The sequence below is a fragment of the Copadichromis virginalis genome, linkage group LG9, assembly GCF_057382275.1.
Source record: "Copadichromis virginalis isolate Kocher_CV1m ecotype Utaka linkage group LG9, C_Virginalis_male_GT1.1, whole genome shotgun sequence".
NCBI lineage: Eukaryota > Metazoa > Chordata > Actinopteri > Cichliformes > Cichlidae > Copadichromis > Copadichromis virginalis.
Window position 1 is genome coordinate 21,143,033 of NC_140626.1, and position 18,355 is coordinate 21,161,387.

The following is an 18,355-nucleotide window of genomic DNA, read 5'->3' on the forward strand; positions in this document are numbered from 1 at the left end:
ATCTGAGTATTGGTTAGTTAAAATATGAAAAAGAAGTTCCAGCACTCCAGCAAAGTCCCATATTTGAACACACACTAATAAAACCTTCAAATTACAAAAGATAATTAGTGACAATTTCTAAATGATATATAGATGAATTTCACAACACTACAAAATAAAGCACGTGGAAGCCTTTTTAATAAGAATTTCTTAGTCAGAAAAATTCAACTTTCATTCTGGGTTGAGCAAATATGACAATTTGTACCACAGAAACAAAAATATCAGCAGAAAGTCAATTTACAGATGGTACTCTAATTATAAATCAGAAAATATTTTTGTTAATATGTGCATTTTGTTTTAATTTTCAAGACCCGAGTTCATCATCAATCAACCAGATTCAGTTTCCATAAAAAACATTTTATGGTCCAAAGTTTGAGGGTACAGAATTGAACGATTTCAGTTCATTTTAACTTCACATACTAAATACCTTTCAGATATCTATTTTTGCATAAAGGCGTGTCAACCCACTTTCAGGCCATTTTCCTTCCACAATGAGAAAAAAAAATGCCTGAAAGTGGGTCAACGGACCATTTAAATGTCAACACAACCCAGTGAGAATTCAGCAGGTGAATGATGACAGAGAATAAAAATCAAAATAATATATATTACTGTGATTATGGAAAAAACTATACCAATAGTATATACCAAATTACTGCAGCTGTACTGCAGCTCTTGTGGGGTGTTACTGGTCTGCAGTGGTTAGTATCGATCAAAAGCGGTCCAAGGAAGGAACAGTGGTGAACCAACAACAGGTTTATGGGCAACCACTTCACTCCCCACATGGATCAGAGAGCCTTCTCTGATCCATGTGGGGAGTGAAGTGGTTCAATCCAACAGATGACCTACTGCAGACCAGTCGGGTCTTTCACCAGGATAACGCACAAAGCAAAGAAATGGTTCAGGAATGGTTTGAGATTTTGACTTTCCCCATATCTCAATCCAATCAAGCATTTGTGGGATGCTTACAAGACAATTTACAAGACGTAAAGGATCTGTTGCTAAGATCTTGGCACCAGATACCACAGCACACCTTAAAGGGTCTAGTGGAGTTCACGCCTTGATGGGTCAGGGCTGTTTTTTTGTGGTCGTACTGTTACACCTGATCTGTGTATGTATAGCCTTTTAAAAGATTTGCATCTTCAGTGGGTGGAGATGAGTTATCAGAGTGGTTTAGGAGAGAAGGATAGCAGACCTCCTGTGCTGTATGGTTTGGAGAGGGTGGCAGAAGGAAGAACTGAAGATGATTTTCACTTAGCATCTTCAGGACTGTCCTGTGTTGGTAATAATACTAATAAACGGGACCATAAGAGAGAAGAAGACACCCTACAATGAGTTAAAACATTAACTTGTTTATTCCTACTTAAAACAGATTATTATAGATTTGAAAATCTTATTTGGTTTTCATATGTACCCATTTTCAGTGATATAAACTTTTTTTAAGTAACCTATATTTGGCAACAGCATAATAAAACTGGAAAATCTGTTTTTGGTGTGCCACCCCAATATTCTTAGTGGCCAGCATATGGCCACCCCTATAAAACAAAATCTGGACACGCCCCTGTCAGAGGGACAGCTCAGGCTGAGCTTGGAGACAAAGTTAGAGAGACGTGCAGAGGAGGGACGGTGGATATACCGGGAAAAGGATGTTGAAGACGAAACTGCCAGACAGAAGGAAAAGACCACAGACAATATTCACCATATTTTGTGAATTAAAGTAGTCAGCGTCATTATTAGCACGAATAATTTCAATGACATGCATGGAAATCGAGGATTAAAACTCGCTGATAGATTCTGGGGCGAAATAACAGAACAGCGTCACCTAGAGGCACTATGCTAGTTTATTGCCCAAGGGCACGTCGGTAGAAAGGCTTCAGCTTTGATGTCCGATTGAAGAACTAAGTGCAAACACTGTCTACTGTCTAATAAGACCTAACTTACGCGGCGGTGGGTTCCATTAAATCTATTTTAGTAGTGATAAGTGGAGGTGACCGTTGACACAGCATCGCGCGTGTCCGCTGACCGGGCGCATCTATTTTCAGTTCTGGAGGGGGAGGAAGGTGTGCAACTCACCCCCATCCGCGCTCAGAGGTGGGACAAACCGAACTCCCCTATCGTTTGACGCTGGATAGCTAACCCGGAAACAGCGGCAGCAAATCGCTGTTCCCTTTCTTTGAGCCCGTACCGCTGCTTGTAGCGTGGTGTCCAGCCGACGGTTGCCGTGTTTCTCCGCGAGCATCAAGGTAAAACACAAAGAAAATACTACTTTATTCGCACTCTTTCTTTCCTTTCTGTTAGTCACCTTCGCTGTCCGCCGTATGCCATTCATTGAAGCTTGCTCTGAGTGTTAGACTTTGCTCCTCGAAGGCAAAACTGTTGAATTAAAAAAAAAAATCAGGTAAAATCAAACCTAGGTAGGGTTAAGTTGGCGTTAAAGTAAAAGGAGGGGTAAATGCGAGCATGACGGTGTTACATCCTCGGTGTACCGTTAACTTCCCCTTTCAGAACAACGGACTGGTTCTCAGACAGGAGGCATTAGGCTCCGATGCTTAGCAGGATTTCCCTTAATTTATCCACAGACGCTGAGCGATACATGCCTGACCCACAGCACTTCACCGATGACCAGGCTATCAGCTGTGTTTGGCGTGTGTGCACAGTTTTAAACGGACCGTATGGCTGTGGATTAGGACTGCGCGCTTGCAGGCAGCAAATGAAGCTTCATTAAAGGAAATGCACACACAGTGACAGATGGGGCAGCAGGTTCAGGGCTGGGTTTGTCTTCGGTCATATTTTTATTTTAAAAGCTGTGGCTTGATTTCAAAGCGCTGGAAGTTCATATAAAGTGTCAGCAGTAGCAGCCGCAGAGTATACACATACCTGCAAAAGTCCGAAATTAGACCTGCTGTTGGTTAATTGAAGTCACCGCATGCTTTATATGCTCTTTATAGAGGTTTCTTACATGAATAGTTACTACAGTTGCCAAGTAATATCAAGTACCTGAAAATGAGGACCCTTTTTTTGCAGTCCAGCACTGGGATTTCTGTAGACTGCATGCTTAATCTTTGCATCAGTGTTTCAGTATAACCACAGTATATAATTTCCTGTCTGCCCAGAAGTGGAAATGAAACATCCAGACGATTTGTTGACAGTGTTTGGAAAGTGCAATGTCCTACTTCAGATTCGTCTCAAAGGTCTCAGGCTCGCTCCTGCTGCAATTTAGGAACCCCTGAGTGTAGTCAGACATGCACAAAGTTACTCCACCATCTTTAAAGATGGCTCAAGTCACTTCAGTGCGTCACCCGGATATTGCAGACTCATACTTTATTTCACAATTGCTTAGTATCACTTTCCCCTCCATGTGTGGCTCTAAAAGGGAGTGGAGATGGGAGTGTTAGGGCTTTCTCAATAAGGCTTTTTCCAGTGTGTATTAAAAATTTAGGCCTTCAATGTGATTTATTTATTTATTTATTTTAAATGACAAAGGAAGGAGTACAGACTTCTGTATAGTAACGTTTTCCTACAGGCACATTTTGAGACAGAAAAAGCCCTTCAGCCCATTTAGCTGAGAAGTAAAATATTTGCATCCATTTTTCAATGCCGCCGCATATAGAAAAGGCACTGATAAATGTACAATTTCCTTTCCGCTCAAAGTCTACCGAAAGTGGAAGTGAAACGTGTGCAGACGGATGGATTTGTTGATTAGTGCATTTTAAATTTATCTCAAAGGTCTCACTCCTGCTGCACATTAGAAACCTCCAAGTTTAGTTAGACATGTAAAACGTTGCTCCACTATCTTTTCAGATGGCACCAGTCATGCATACCAACCGGATATTGCAGACTCATACTTCAATTCACAGATGTTTACTGTGACTTTTCCCCTTGTGTCAAAAGCACCTCAGATGTGGCTTAAAAACAAGTATATGAGGTCGAGAAGGGATGGAAACTGAATCAAGTATCGCCTCTTTTTATGCTTTAGACCTCTAAAGATTGACTGGAGGACGCAACAGTACCCAAGTGTTGCCACAGTCAGTTGTGAGATGTTAGACGAGGTGAAACTTGTTGCGCCCTGTCTCCTTCCCTTGCTGCTCTTGTGTGAACAGCTGGGATCATCGCCAGTTCCTCCTTATTTTTATTTATTTATTTATTGTCTTGATCTTTCTGCTGTCACAAAAAGTGTAAAAGCGGGGAGAAAAGACTGCTTGCGATAACAAAGTGAAATGTTGTGTGGAGGAAGTTGTTTATGTGAGCTTTTTAATTTTTTTTTAAATGCTCACAGTCTTGAATGAGAAAATATGGTTGACTTGGCCGCGTGTTTTCCCTCATAAATCCTGCAGGTACGGGCGTGCAGGTGCGCTTAGGCATGACCTTTTCTTAGAAATCAAATGTGGGCTGGATACTGTGACGTGTCAGCAGCAAATCGAACAAATGTTAGGAGCCCTGGGGGTGACTTTCGCGGGTTTAATCTTGTGTTAATGGAACAATAGGCATTTGGAAAATAATGTAGTTTTGTAGTCAACAGCAGCAGATAGCCTTAGAATATAATAAGACAAAGATAAACAAAGCCTGCATAAAAGAAGTGCACGTTTCTCCCGTGAGGAGAGATTTTCCACGTTTTCTCCGGCAAATGTTGTTCGGATAGTTGTACACGGTACAGCTGGTAGAGAGAATGTAATGGTGGTCAGTTTTAATTATTTATAATGTTTCCAGGAGTCTTCCCGAGCTTTTCAGTCATCACACAGACCGACCTGCACTCAAAGCCAGGGCAATATTATATATTTTATATTTACTGTTCTGATAGCTTTACATTTCCCCACATTGTAGAGCTCACAGGACCCACTCCCTCAAACACACCTGTTGGCTTCAGCTTGGGTTACTGCAGTTATTCTCAGTATGCTGACACTCGGTCTGTATTATATAGAGTGTCTCTGATGGTGAGTGGATCGTCTCACGCTGAACACACTGAACATCTCCTCATCTTTGAGTCATTGTTGTAACACGTCCAGCTCATGTACCATTGTGTGGTTTTTGCAGCAGTGTTGTGACATTACAGGCAGCCCAACACATGTTTATTTACTACACAGTGACAGCTTGGTCCGAGCATTTTTCATGTTTGCTGTGGCCACGTAGCCAAGCGGCGCAAGATTATTTTCTGGTTTGGTAACGTAATTTAAGCTTAAAGGAGGCAATAACCCAAGCACTTGTGCAACACCACACAACCCAACGCAGTCCCCTCAAATAACCGCCAAAAACAGTCCCCACAGAAAAGATTCACGAGTATTTGCCTGTTTGCCGTGCTGTTCGTCTTATTGTGTCCAGCACTCGTTTTTAAAATAGCGCAGCGAGCACGGTTGGCAGAAAAGCGTTGTATTGATCCATTTCTCTGGCATTAAGCTGTTTGTGCAGTTTTTGGGATTAACTTCCTCGAACTCATCTGGCATGTTCAGCATTCAGCTCTAACACCATTATCATGACATGGCCTTAATCCAGAGGAGCCACAGACTTCAGCATTTCAATTTTAAGATTGTTTTCCCCCCCCCACATATGTGTTTAAAGACACTTAAATTATAAATCCAACATTCTTACACCATGCACTTTGTTTAAAAGTTGCTCGGATCACTGCGTAGGTTGGTAACCTGCCTAACATACAATATTATCGCAGTTTTTGACATCTTAAAAAAAGCTGAGTATTGCAGTAATATGTGTTGTAATTTATCAAATTTTTGCAAATGCAAATTCTCCTCAAATTTAAACTTTGTCAGTATTTTTAGTCCAATAAGCTAAAGTTATTTGCTTGAGTTATTTTTTTGCTACAAAATAAGACTGTCAAGCACACCAACACAGTGTTACTGTTGCCTTAATACGAGTCAGTTTGCAATTGGATAGGCTTAGTTAGCAATTACATGCAATGTGTGTCTAATAATAAATCATAAATCATCAAATATCACGTATCTGTTGCTGTCTTCATGGACAGAAGTTCACATGTAAATATTAAATTTGCACTCAGTAAACTTCCTGTTCTTCAGGAACCTAACCAGAACGCAACCAGCTGGCAACTGGTTTAGTCGAGTTGTGCTTGTTCTCAAAGACTCATAACATGTTGGCAATCCGTCTGCATTTATAAATTAGAACGCATGTATTCGCAAACCTTCTATAATCGCTCAGAGCGACTGCAGTCGGTCCAAGTCAGACTGTGACTGTTTGCAGAAAGGTTGCCGCCCAGGTGACCTGTGCAGCCACCTTGCGATAAAAGTGGTTGTCAGTGCGCAGCACCCTCAAGCTCTGGGCGAGCATTTAGTTACCACAGTCTTTCAGAATGTGAAAAGATTCAGTAGAAACACCAATCAGAGGCAAGGTTGCTGTCCTATTTTTATTTGTGTGACTGAGCTGTTAGCTTGCTCTGAATTAGGAGGTAGCTTTGTTGAGTTGAGTGTGTCCAGTGTTGGATGGTTCTCCGGTTGCGCTGACTTAATGTACGTTTGCTTGGCTAACATGATCTCAGGATGGCGGTGCATGAGATGGGCCCTTTTTCTTCATCTTATTCCCAGGGTATTTTCATTTATTTAATAAAATATCAATATTTTGTGTCCCTTTATCAATACAATATCGCCACGCACTGTATTGGCCCCATTACACTCAGTGTTTTCCTCCATGCAGCTAGAAAAACCTGACACCCTCTAAAGAGTTTTTGCTCTTTCACTGAGGGAAAATAGTCAGGACTGCCATTAACAATATATTTTTGAATATGCATTTACTTACATTTACTCAAGCTTACAATACATCTTTGTTTATCAAATGTTCAAAGGAATATCAGAAAAAGACATCAACGTCTTTTAACTGCAGTAACTAGCACCTTTTGCATTAATTACATGTGGGGCCAATTGTGGTTGTGTGCACAGGCACCTCCTCACGCAGGCCACATGGAGCCAGGAAAAACCCAGACTGTTATGACTAAAATGGGTGAAACCTTGTGGTCCTTCATGCTTCTGCATCAAATTTGGTAGAGAATTCTGACTTAGCTGACTGGTATTCATTCTCTAAAAAGTGTAAAGGTTTTTCCAAATCTCACACCGTTCTGATTATTCTTTTTATATATATATATTTATATATATGTATATATGTATTTTGTTTGTTTGTTTTTTTACAATAACATAGGTTTAAAGGATTTTTTTTCAATTTGGGAATTAACAAAGAAAGGACTTTTGTGATAGCGGTTGTCTAATATACCCTCTGATCACACGTGATTGTATTCCTCCCTTTGCATGCCGGCTCATGTCCTTAGATTTGAACTGTCGACTTATTTTGAGTCATTTAGTAGTAAATCCTAACTGTAATGCCCCCTCATTCAGAGCAAGATCTAAATCTATTTTTCTTGCAGTTGTTTGGAACTTTATCTCTACTGTTTTGTGGTCTGTTCTTTTGAAACCTCTTTGTTTCTTATGCACTTCCTGCTGCTGTGTTGGCCAAGACGACCTCGGCGAGGGACTTCTCCTGCCTAAATAAACTATTACAAATGATGTTAAAGGGCACTGCATGCTCCCTGCTGTTCAGTCTGCAAACGGATATATTTAATAGTTTACTGATTAACACACGCTGACTGTATTTCGCATTAAATGAGCACAGAAAGGTGGTCTGAGGCTGCGGTGGTCCTCACTCTGGTTTGTGTTTGTAGCTTTTGGCGGGGACGAGTAATATGCTTTTGATATGTGGCTCTGATGTTTATGAGTCAGTGTGTGTGTGCCAGTTTCTAATCTGCAGGGCTGGCTGTGCTGGTAGACTTGAGCATTCCTCTCAACTTTCTCACTTCCGTCTGTGATCCTGCTTCATCTGAAGCCCAAAGCGTGCACATAATGAGAAAAGAAAGCAATCTTGTTTCTTTTCTTTTTCTTTTTGCTCTTGTAAGCAGGCATCTGACGGCCTTTAATGGGATGCTCACTATTTCCTGCTTGGTGTATGCACCAGCAGCAGCATCTCCAATGGAAATATGAAGCGAGGTGGACTTTGCCATGAGAAACTGCTGTTTAAGTGGTCAAGTCTTCTCAGTATTCTTAGTTGTGTTTTTGGACACAGACTTTCAGATGTATGATTTGTTTCCAAGTAAAATTTTCCACTGTTAAAGGGCAAAAAGGTCACATTTGAGGCCTGAGGGGGACGGTGGTGTGTGATAGCTTTCAGTGCTCAAACCAGAAAGCACAGTTTGAGTCATACAAGGAAACGATTTTTACTCTTAGATTTGTGTTATTTTAAGTGTTATTGTCACCGGAAAGGAGTCGGTTAAGTTTAGGGACTAAAATCGACTCAGGTTTAGGAAGGAAAAACTACTCGTTAGGTTTAGGCACAAAACAGCTCGGCTAGGCTTAGGCATTAAATGGTTGTTCTAGACTTAGACTTAAATTGCTCAGTTAGGTTTAGGTTTTATACTACTCAGCTAGGGTAAGGCATTTAGGAAAGGAAAACTATTAAGTTAGATTAAGGCATTAAATTATTCATGTTGGTTTAGGCATTAAAATAGACTTGTTTAAGTTAAGGTATTGAAAACGACTTTAAGTATAGGCACTCTGTTGGGTTTAGCAAAAACTAAAAGTCAGTTAGGTTCAGGTATTAAATTATTTGGTTAGGATTAGGTATGAAAAACTACTGTTAGGTTTTAGCAATAAAAATGAAACTAGCTGATTAAGTTTGTAAAGAGCTCGTGGTTTGGGTGAGACTACCGTGGTTCTCACTTTTTCAAAGCTAGTTTCATCGGTTGCCATGGTGACAGGACCTCTCTGAGGAGTCTGGTGTCTTACATGGTGCAGAAGCGATAGACTTCCCCTTACAATACATTAGTTTCCTAATTGACATCTTGCCATGAGACTGGGCTGTAGTATACCACATTAAGACAATAAATATCACTGCTCACTCAATGAGAAGGAAAAAACACTGTGCTCCTACCCCCACACTCATGCACTGAAAACCCCTTCAGGCTAACACTAGAGAAAATCTACTTTCACTTCATCCTGCTGCATTGAGAGAAATATTCACTCATGACAAAAGCCACAGTGGGGATTTTTATTTTATTTTATTTTTTTGTGATAACATGTCAGATTCAACAGGCATGAGATTCTCATGCGGCTGCCTACATTTTCAGCAGACGCTCAGAGCAGACGTGCTACCACAGATGGCAAATCAGCATGGTACAAATCCAGTTTTTGCATGAAAGTGTTGCTGTGCTGCCCCCGCACCAAACCTCCCATTTCACATAGTATTAAAGCTGTTATATAAAAACGAGTCGCTCCCACTTTCACCCCAATTGCCTGTACATTGTGTAGTCAGGTCTAGAATTTCCTGCTTGCTTCAACCTGATGTAGTACATCTGAATATACATCCTTATGTGAAATAATGTAATGGTGCTTAATATTTTGTTCAGCCAAAATACTCTATTTAGTCCATTAGTCAACAAAAATGATTTTCTCAGTTTTATGGCATTTTAAATTGAATATTTGTGGTGTGGGGCTTAAAAGGAGTAATTGGAAGATGTCCCCTTGGATTCTGGGTAAACTGTAATGGACATTTTAGAAATTTTATGACACTTTATTGATAATAACCAGGGTTTAATGGGATTTGGCATTAAACCCTGGTACTTAGAAGTACGCTTAGAAGTACATTTTGTTAGGTATACCTGTTTAACTGCTTATTAATGCAAATATCTAATCGGCCGGTCACATGGCAGCAGATTTAAACTGAGCATCAATTGGCATGGTTGTTGGTGACAGATGGGCTGGTCTGAGTCTTTTCAGAAACTGGTAATCGCCTGGGATTTTCCCACTCGACAATCTCTCGGATTTACTGAGAAATATCCAGTGAGCAGCAGTTCTCTGGGTGAAAGTGGCTTGCTGATGCCAGAGGGCAGAGGAGAAAGGCCAGACTGGTTTGAACTCAGTTGTAACATAATGTTTAAACCAAGGTATGCAGATGAGCACCTCTGAACACACAGCACATCGAACTTATAGCAGCAGAAGACCACACTGGGTGACCCTCATGTCAACTAACAGGAAACTGTGGCTACAGTTTTCACAGGCTCACCAGAAATGGTGCAAAGGACATGAAAGCATGCTGCCTTTGATCAAAAGTTCAGGCTGGTGCTGGTTGGGATGTACGCAGTCCAATAGAACATCTCTGTGATGTGATGAGACAGAAGATTCTCCTCCAGGATGTGCAGATGATGACAGCAACTTTTTAAAAAATTTTTTATTTTTTTATTTTTTATACCATCTTGTACCACCAGCTTTTTTAAAATTAAAATTCTGGCTTTCAAGTATTATGTTTAACAGTTCCCTTGTTAACTCTTTCAAATCAAATCTATGTTATTTAAAAAAAAAATCACAATCTAAGTATCTTCTTAGTATCAAAGACATTTATAATGGATCTGTGTGCCAGCGTCTGGTTGCGTGATTGACTGTAGATCCCTGGCACGGTGTAAATATTCCTGTCCAGCAGAGAGGAACGAGCCCTAAACAAGCATTTGTTGTGTCATTTCAGTTCAAGCATCTCCGGCCCGTGTAAGCGATCTGTGGGAGATTGCTTAATGAAATGATTTTCCACAGAGGCTCCGCTGTGCTCTGCGGGCTTCAGTAATTTCAGTCACACAGCCGATATCCCTCGTCAGTCCTCAGCTCTCGCTCGCCAGAGGGGAAAGGGGAATACAAGTTGTCATGACAACCCAAGTTTTTATGGAAGATTTATTCAGAGGTGTCGAAACTAACAGCGTGAGGGACAGTTTTAAGTCCCAGTGTCACTTTCTTCATTTTGGTTCTGGAGATGCTCACAAGTCTTTTGCCGCTCTCTCTCTCTCTCCTCGACTGCACAGCCAGCATTTTCCATCTAGGCTCCATCATCACAAGAAAACATCCGCCTTTGAAGTTTCATTCATACAGCTGCAGTATTGTAAAACACACTACACAGGTGAGATTGGAGGTGTTGTCAGTTTTGGAAAGAAAGTTGGAGCTTATGATCACATAATGTCGGTGACCCAAATGTCATGTTGAGTGTAAATGTTTAAAATCTCTAGGTTTCTAAGCACATCACAAGTTGTGTGTTTTGTTTTGTTTTTGTGTTTTTTTTTTTAATCACTCTGTATTTAAAAAAAAAAAAATCCCCATTTAAGTCCTTCAAACAGCTGTAAGTATTTAAAAATCCATCTACACCTTGTTAACTTTCCATCCAACTTCTTAAGCACTTATTCAGTTAAGGGTTGCAGGAGTACTGGGGCTTATCCCCGTATGTTGTTGGGTGTGAGGTGGGGTTACCCAGTACAGGTCAACAGGCAATCACAGGGCCAACACACTCACATTTGCACCTACAACCGACTTAACCATTTAACCTAACATGCATTTCTTTGGTCTGTGGGAGGAAGCTGGAGTACCCTCATGGAGCCCATGAAGGCATGAGGAGAACATGCAAGTAGAGCAGGGCGATATGACCAAAAATATTTATCACGATAGACATTTGAAAATTTGTGATAACGATATAACTGACGATATAATTGACACTAGAAAAAATACTTTGCAACTCCACAACTTTATTAGTGCACCCCCCCCCCCCCCCAAAAAAAACCCCCATCAATGTATTTTCACTTCAACAAGCAGCTGTTTTTTTATGTGCATTAAAGTTATATAAAAATTTAAGAGTGAAAATGCAAATTCCTTGCTGACAGTTCAACCAAAAGGCATTTTCAGTGGAAATTGGCCGACATATCCTCAGCATAACCATGTATAATATCCACAAAACTTAAAAAGAGGTTATACACACACAATACTGTAATACTATATTGAAGCACAGTACGTATCACTCCGAAGCTCCTGCCTACGACAGCCGTAATGCTCCGACAATCCATCAAGCGGTGCGGCTTCGTAGCTTAGCAAAGTCGTACTAAAACATTTGACAGATTTTCAAGCGCCGTGTACATAAAATCGTTTCGAGGTCAGTAAACACAACCAGAATTCATACATAAGGCACACGGGGTTATAAGGGGCACTGTCGATTTTCAGAAAAATCAAAGGATTGATTTTAAGTGTGCCGTATTTTCCAAAAAACATGGTAATAACGACGGCCCGCTAGCATGCTCTACCAAAAATAGTGCTTTGTTGTGTATCTGATGGACGAAAGCCAAACCAGTTCCACATCACTGAAGTTGGAGCATTTTTACAAACCAATTCTGGTTCATCCGTTTCATTCAACGATCCGCTTTCGCCCTTCTCATTCTCCGCCATGCTTTTTCCGCCATGTGCGTATGAAAACAAAGATACTGCGCATGTGCGTTTTACCCATATTCTATCGCGATATTTCATTTTCTTATCGTTGCCCAACATTATACCGGTATTACCGTGAATGGTATGATATGGCAGAGCCATACATGCAAGCTCCACACAAAGGCCTCCGATGGCTTAGGCAGTTCAAATATTCTTTTACAACTGAAACATCTGAAGCTCAAAATTGGTTTTATCCATGTGGATGACAACCCGATGTGCTCCAAATCTCACTGATTACCTTATGCAGCACATGTTTTAGTGTTTGTAGTGCACACAGCATCAGGGCCACACACGCTGTCCCACATTTATTGAGTCCTTCATGTGGCTGAGTAGAATTAAAGCCAAACAAGTGTACACGGTGTGTTAGCTTATTGCTCCTGCAATCCGAGAGAGCACAGTCCAATATGAGTTTGCTACACAAGCACTTATTGTTGGAGCTTTTGTGATCCAACAGCAAAACTGTAATATTTTATACACTGTGCAGAACAGACCAATCCAGCTCTGGTATGCAGCAACCCTGCCCCCCTTTTTTGTTTTTTCATAATCAAAACAAGGAAATAAATGAAGGAGCAGGAAGTGAGCACATGGTTAGGAGAAAGCTCGTTGCCATGCCACTCCAGCATGTAGTTCGCTGGAGTTTTTGTTTATGTTTGTAACTGGAGTGTAATGAAAATTGCATTTAGCCGCTCCTTCTGTCTTGGTTTTATTTAGATTGACCATGTTCGGATGAAGTACCTGTTGGGAAAAGCGTAGTTGCCTCTGAGGTGACTAAAACCCCAAACTGTGAAACGCCCACATCGGTTAACTGTTAACTGTTTTGTCTCTGATTGCTTTGATTTTTTTTTTTTTTAAACGCTGCTTGGAGGAGTGAGCAAAGTTGAATCACCGCTCGCACACATGCTCACACACAGCCTGAGTGCGCTGAATGAGCTCATCGTGTGGGTCTTTTCCTGCAGCAGCACTCAAGTGAATGACTGTGTACTTCTGCACTCACAGGTTGAGCCATGCACCTCAAAAGCATGGTGGTGGTTAGAAGAACTGATCTTAGTCATTTGCCCCAGGATAATCTGATTTAATTTACAGGCGAGAGAGAGAGAGCTTGGGCAGCCTCGTATTTATTGTATTAGCTGTAACAAAGCACTATGAAGTAGCATCTAACCTATGTGCTTGACTTTTTAGCCAAGCTAGCAGCTCGCCTGCACTCCAGTGCTTTCTTCACATGTAAATGTCTCATCAGTTGAATGGATTCTGATGAAGTTTTGTACAGTCACAACTCTGGCTCTAACACAACCACAGTGATATGTTGGATGATGCCTGGTTCTACTGGAGGTTTCTTCCTATTAAAAGGGAGTTTTTCCTTCTCATTGTCACCAAGCGCTTGCTCAAAGAGCATCATGTGATTGCTGGGATTTTCTCTGTATTATTGTACAATGTCTACCTTAAAATGGAAATGAATTTCCATCCACTAGCACGATCAGACAATACAATCTGTGTTGGGTTAAGCCCCTCTGCACTTTGTGTTTAGTACATGGACTTAACAACTACGTGACCCACTGATTTATCATCAACATGTGGCAACTCCAGTATCAAGGTTGTGAAGTGATTAAAAAAAAAAAAATCACTTCACTAGAATTGTTATGAAGAGAGTGGCGATTATAACATGAGTCTATGGCAGGGGAGGGAAACTCCAGGCCTCGAGGGCATCCTTGAGCCAACACAGCTGATTTAAATGACCTCCTCAAAATGTCCTGAAGTTCTCCAGAGGCCTGCTAATGAACTAATCATTATGGGGTGCAACAATACTGGTATCGAACAATAAAATTTTTTTAAATTTATTTTATCAACTTTTCTTCTGACGATGCTGTCTGTGTTGAGAGCTAAGTGGATCTGCGTTCGACTACTCCGCCTAGGCTGCACTGTCGAGCGCAGATCCACTGAGCGCAGCGCATTTGCAACATGGCAACTGCCTCAACAACCTCCCCCACCCTCATTCAGATCTGGCCTTTGGAACTATTTTGGTTTTCATGTGAAGTATGACCCTGATGGTAAACGCGTCATGGACAAATTTAAAACAGTATGTCTGATGTGCCACGCAATGCTCAATTACATGGGTGGCAACTAGTGCGTTAGCGCAGTTAGCTCGTTAACGTGCTGACGCCGTCCAGCCCCACGCACAGGGCGATCCGCGGTAACTCGTTAACGGAGATTTGCTGCGTTATGGCCACGTTAATGTCATTTTAACGAGATTAACGCTGACAGCACTAGTGGGAATATGACTGCACATTTACACTGACATCATCATTGGAACGAGCCATTTCTCTGTAATAAACTCTTTTCCAAAGATGAGTGATTTCTCGATCAAATTTGTTTTTTTTATTACTTTATTTCAGCAACATTCAATTTAAAAACTGTACTTTTGAGTTAAAATATATATTTATAATTTCAATAAATTAAAATGGCATGAACATTTTTTTTGTATCGAAAAAATATTGAACCCTGACACCAAAGTATGAACCAACCCTGAATTTTGTGTATCGTTGCACCCCTACTAATCATGTGATTCAGGTGTGTTGACCCAGGGTGAGATCTAAAACCTGCAGGACACCAGCCTTCAAGGCCTGGAGTTGCCCACCCCTGGTCTATGGGGATCACTAAACTCACTTATGGGGCCGGCCACATGTGGCTGTTAGAGGAACTGCAGTTTCAGGCACTACAGATTTGTCTTCATTTTCCAGCCCTGGAGGACGTGGCTTGATTTAGTATTAAGTCAGAACAGTTGGCATACACAGACTTTAAAGGAAGCAGTTTATGCACAGTAGACTTCTGAGTAGTTGGATTTTCTTATTCCTCAAGTATTGTTTTAATATTTTTAATTACATTTTGCATGAAAGTCTATCTACAATGGCAAGACTAATGGAACTTTAATTTTAATAGTCTGTGGGACTTGTGCAGAATCACAAGTCTAACAGTATATCAAGTATGAATGGTATGCTTTCTGAAAACTCAATAAAAACACTTTGATTATTATTAACAGTATATCAAAATGCTGTCTTTTTTTTACTGCCACGCCTCTCTGCTGTAATGTAGCTGATTAAATATCCTGCCATGCTGTGTCTTCAGCAGCTGACTTGCACTGTTTGATATTACAGAACCAAACCTTAACCGTAGCACCACAGCTGACATACTGCTCTGCATGATGTAGGCTTAAATGTAACCTCAAGCGATATTCAAGCGATGATTTGGCTGTATGTTGTGACCCCAGCTGTGTTTGAGATGCATAGCGGACTCCCATGATGCCCTGCTACAAATGTTTCCTATGGCATGTCAGCTCTGTTGGATTAAGAGCAAGTCACATTACATTAACGGGGAGAAAAGTAAAATAGGAGAGGCTGTTACACCCCCTTTTTTCAGGTTCACAAGAATGTATCTTCCTTGTTTAGTCTTATATTCTTCTTCTCTGGTTTCTCGTGTGTAGCTTAGCCCTTTGACAGTGTCTTATTTCATCACGTTTGCCCTCTGCTCAACAAGTCTCTCTCAGGCTTCACTGTTCTTGTGGTTCTGGGGTTTGAAGTCTGATCACATTCATGCATGACCAGCACTGATGCCACCGCTGTGCATTTGTATGCAGGCTGGCGAGAAGAGAGCTGCCTCGGTCCTAATGGTCTCACAGTCTACTGAGCGTGCACTCTCAATCAGGGCTGCATGACTTGTGAAACGAGCTTGTGGCTTGCAGAGACTGTTGAATCTTGAAACTGAGAGTCGTGAGGTTATTCTCTTCTTATTTAGACCTAAGAACCAACCAGATGCACAAAACGTGTGCTAAACGTTTCAGTCGCTTCGATTTCTTATTAATGTGGCGGGTTTAGGCGTTTCCACATCTCAATAAAAGGACTCAAACGTGAGTGGGGTGAGTGAGTTGTGCTGTAGTCCTCTTACAGGAGGAAGCGTGGAGTCTTGTAGAAAACCTGAAGTGAATCAGAGGAAGTGTTACACAATAGGAAGTGGTGTGCTTTTTTTCATGCGATTCTGTTTGTTCCATGCTTCTTTTTTTCTCCTTTCTAAAAATTCACTTACTCTGGCCCATATTTCTCAAGGTAGTCGCATTAGGATAAACAGGCCAGTTATTGCCTATTGTTTGTGTTTGCATTTTCTCTCATAGTGCTGTGTTTCCTTTTTTGTGTGCTACAGCTCATTTTAAAAGGGAACCCAAAGACAGGCAGTCATTTCTAAAGGGTGTAACCAGTATGTGTGAAGTGTGCAACAGTAGTGTTGTCCAATTTTGGTAAAGTCAAAATGCACAAAATAGTTGCTTAGCTGTGGAGTTTTTTTTGTTGTTTTTGTTTTGTTTTTTTTGGTGCATTTCAAATAATTTAGTTGAACTTTGTCTGCAGGAGGAGCAGTGATGCCACGTCTTGTTATCTCTAGTTGCGGATGTTTTTTAGGATTTTTTTCAAGCTCTAGATTGTAAAGTTTTATGTTTTGTTGCTGTTGATCTTTGTTTCAGAGGCTGACCTCTGCTGGAGGACTGTGACCCCGGGGCCACCTGCCAGGCCGGGCCTCCCTGCTCCTGCCAGACACACAGCTCCACTGCTGGTAAGTCCTAAAAGATGCTTTTCTGTTGATGTGCTAATCAAATAGGGAAAAAACTGGAACGGTTCATAATAATTTAAACTTTCAATGACAAATCTTTGTGCCGTGTTGTGGCAACATGTAAACACAAAGCAGGAAATTCACTCTGCAAAGCAAATGCATGTCCGGACAGTGCTCACTAAGTCAGACTGCTCAATGATTATATTAGCTTTGAACCTCATACTGCACGCTAGTCTGTGGTTATTTCCATTGGAACAGTATAAAATTCCCACTCAAAGTCCGCAAGTTGCACACGTGCATCATTTTCATCAATGCAAAAATTGAAGCTATTTTTATCCTCAGCATCTTTCTTTTCCCACCCCTGATTACCATCTGCTTATCTGCTGTTATTTTGTTTGCATGTCTATTTATACCTGCACATATTCACAACTGATATGTTTCCTTATTTGCATTCACTGCAGGTGCTTAAAGGCTTTTGAGATCATCATAAATACTGCCGTCATTCATTTGTGTAACTATATTTTTCCAGTTGTTTAGGTCATTGGCACATACTGAAGCGCGTTGAATTGAATGGAAGCATTTCCCTAAATAGAGGCTGAGTCAGTTCATTTTGCTTTCTTTCCACTGCTAGTGTTTTTTTTTTTTCCATGCTAATGTGGGATCAGTATAGGTGGGAGAAAATTCAGTTAGCTGCTGTTTCTATTACAAAGTTTGGCTTCAATCACAAACAGAAGTGGCATACTTTGCATTCTCAGGCCAGATCTCAGGGAAAATTGGTTATAAAGCACATTTTTAAGGGAAAATTGAGGCCAGGTCACTAGGTGCTTGAGTTTCTGTGTCTTTTCACCTCAGACTATCCCAATTTAACAAATCTCTGAGCATAAAAGTGCATTCACTCGTAAAAATAATTAGAAAATCTTCACCATTTATCTTCTTGTCGCTGGTGGAAGAGCTACTGCTGTAATGGCCCGCGTTCATAAAATTTCAGCCTACTTTTCTGACAACCATCACCTCATCTCATTGACGTTTAAGCATTAGTAGCTCTCTGTGCACAAATACAGACATGTCATTATGTAAGACCGCCTGTGGTGCACCTATGCCTGTTATAGTCCTAATGTGCAGTGCTGTGGGTGTATGTGTAATGCTGGCACAGGAAATGAAATGCATTGTGGGCCATAAAAAGGAGTTGAGTAATGTAGGTGCTCCCGGCTTCCTGTCCCCCCCATCAAGGCCAGAGTGTTTATATAACCACAGGGCACGGGGTCACGTGATGAGCTGGCAGCTCTGGTGGTGGACGATGTTTAGTAGTTGGTCAATTGTGGACTCAAACTCACTCCTGGTGATTTTAGACGAATATTTTAGTGCTGTGTCGTTCATCTCTCCCTGCTCGTATGCGTGCCCATCCCTGTTGTATTTTCCTCTGTGTCTCCTTGGAGATTGTT

The 18,355-nt window shown here is 41.1% G+C and overlaps 1 protein-coding gene across 1 annotated transcript in view; it reads left to right on the top strand.

The window, feature by feature from the left end:
- Positions 1 to 2,165: 2,165 nt before the first annotated feature.
- The window catches only part of cyribb (CYFIP related Rac1 interactor Bb), a 40,757-nt gene continuing 24,567 nt past the window's right edge, over positions 2,166 to 18,355 (top strand). Inside the window, exons 1-2 of the mRNA XM_085468166.1 lie at positions 2,166 to 2,279; positions 16,828 to 16,916. The gene's annotated coding sequence lies outside the window, so the exon portion shown is untranslated. The remainder of the gene's footprint in view (positions 2,280 to 16,827; positions 16,917 to 18,355) is intronic.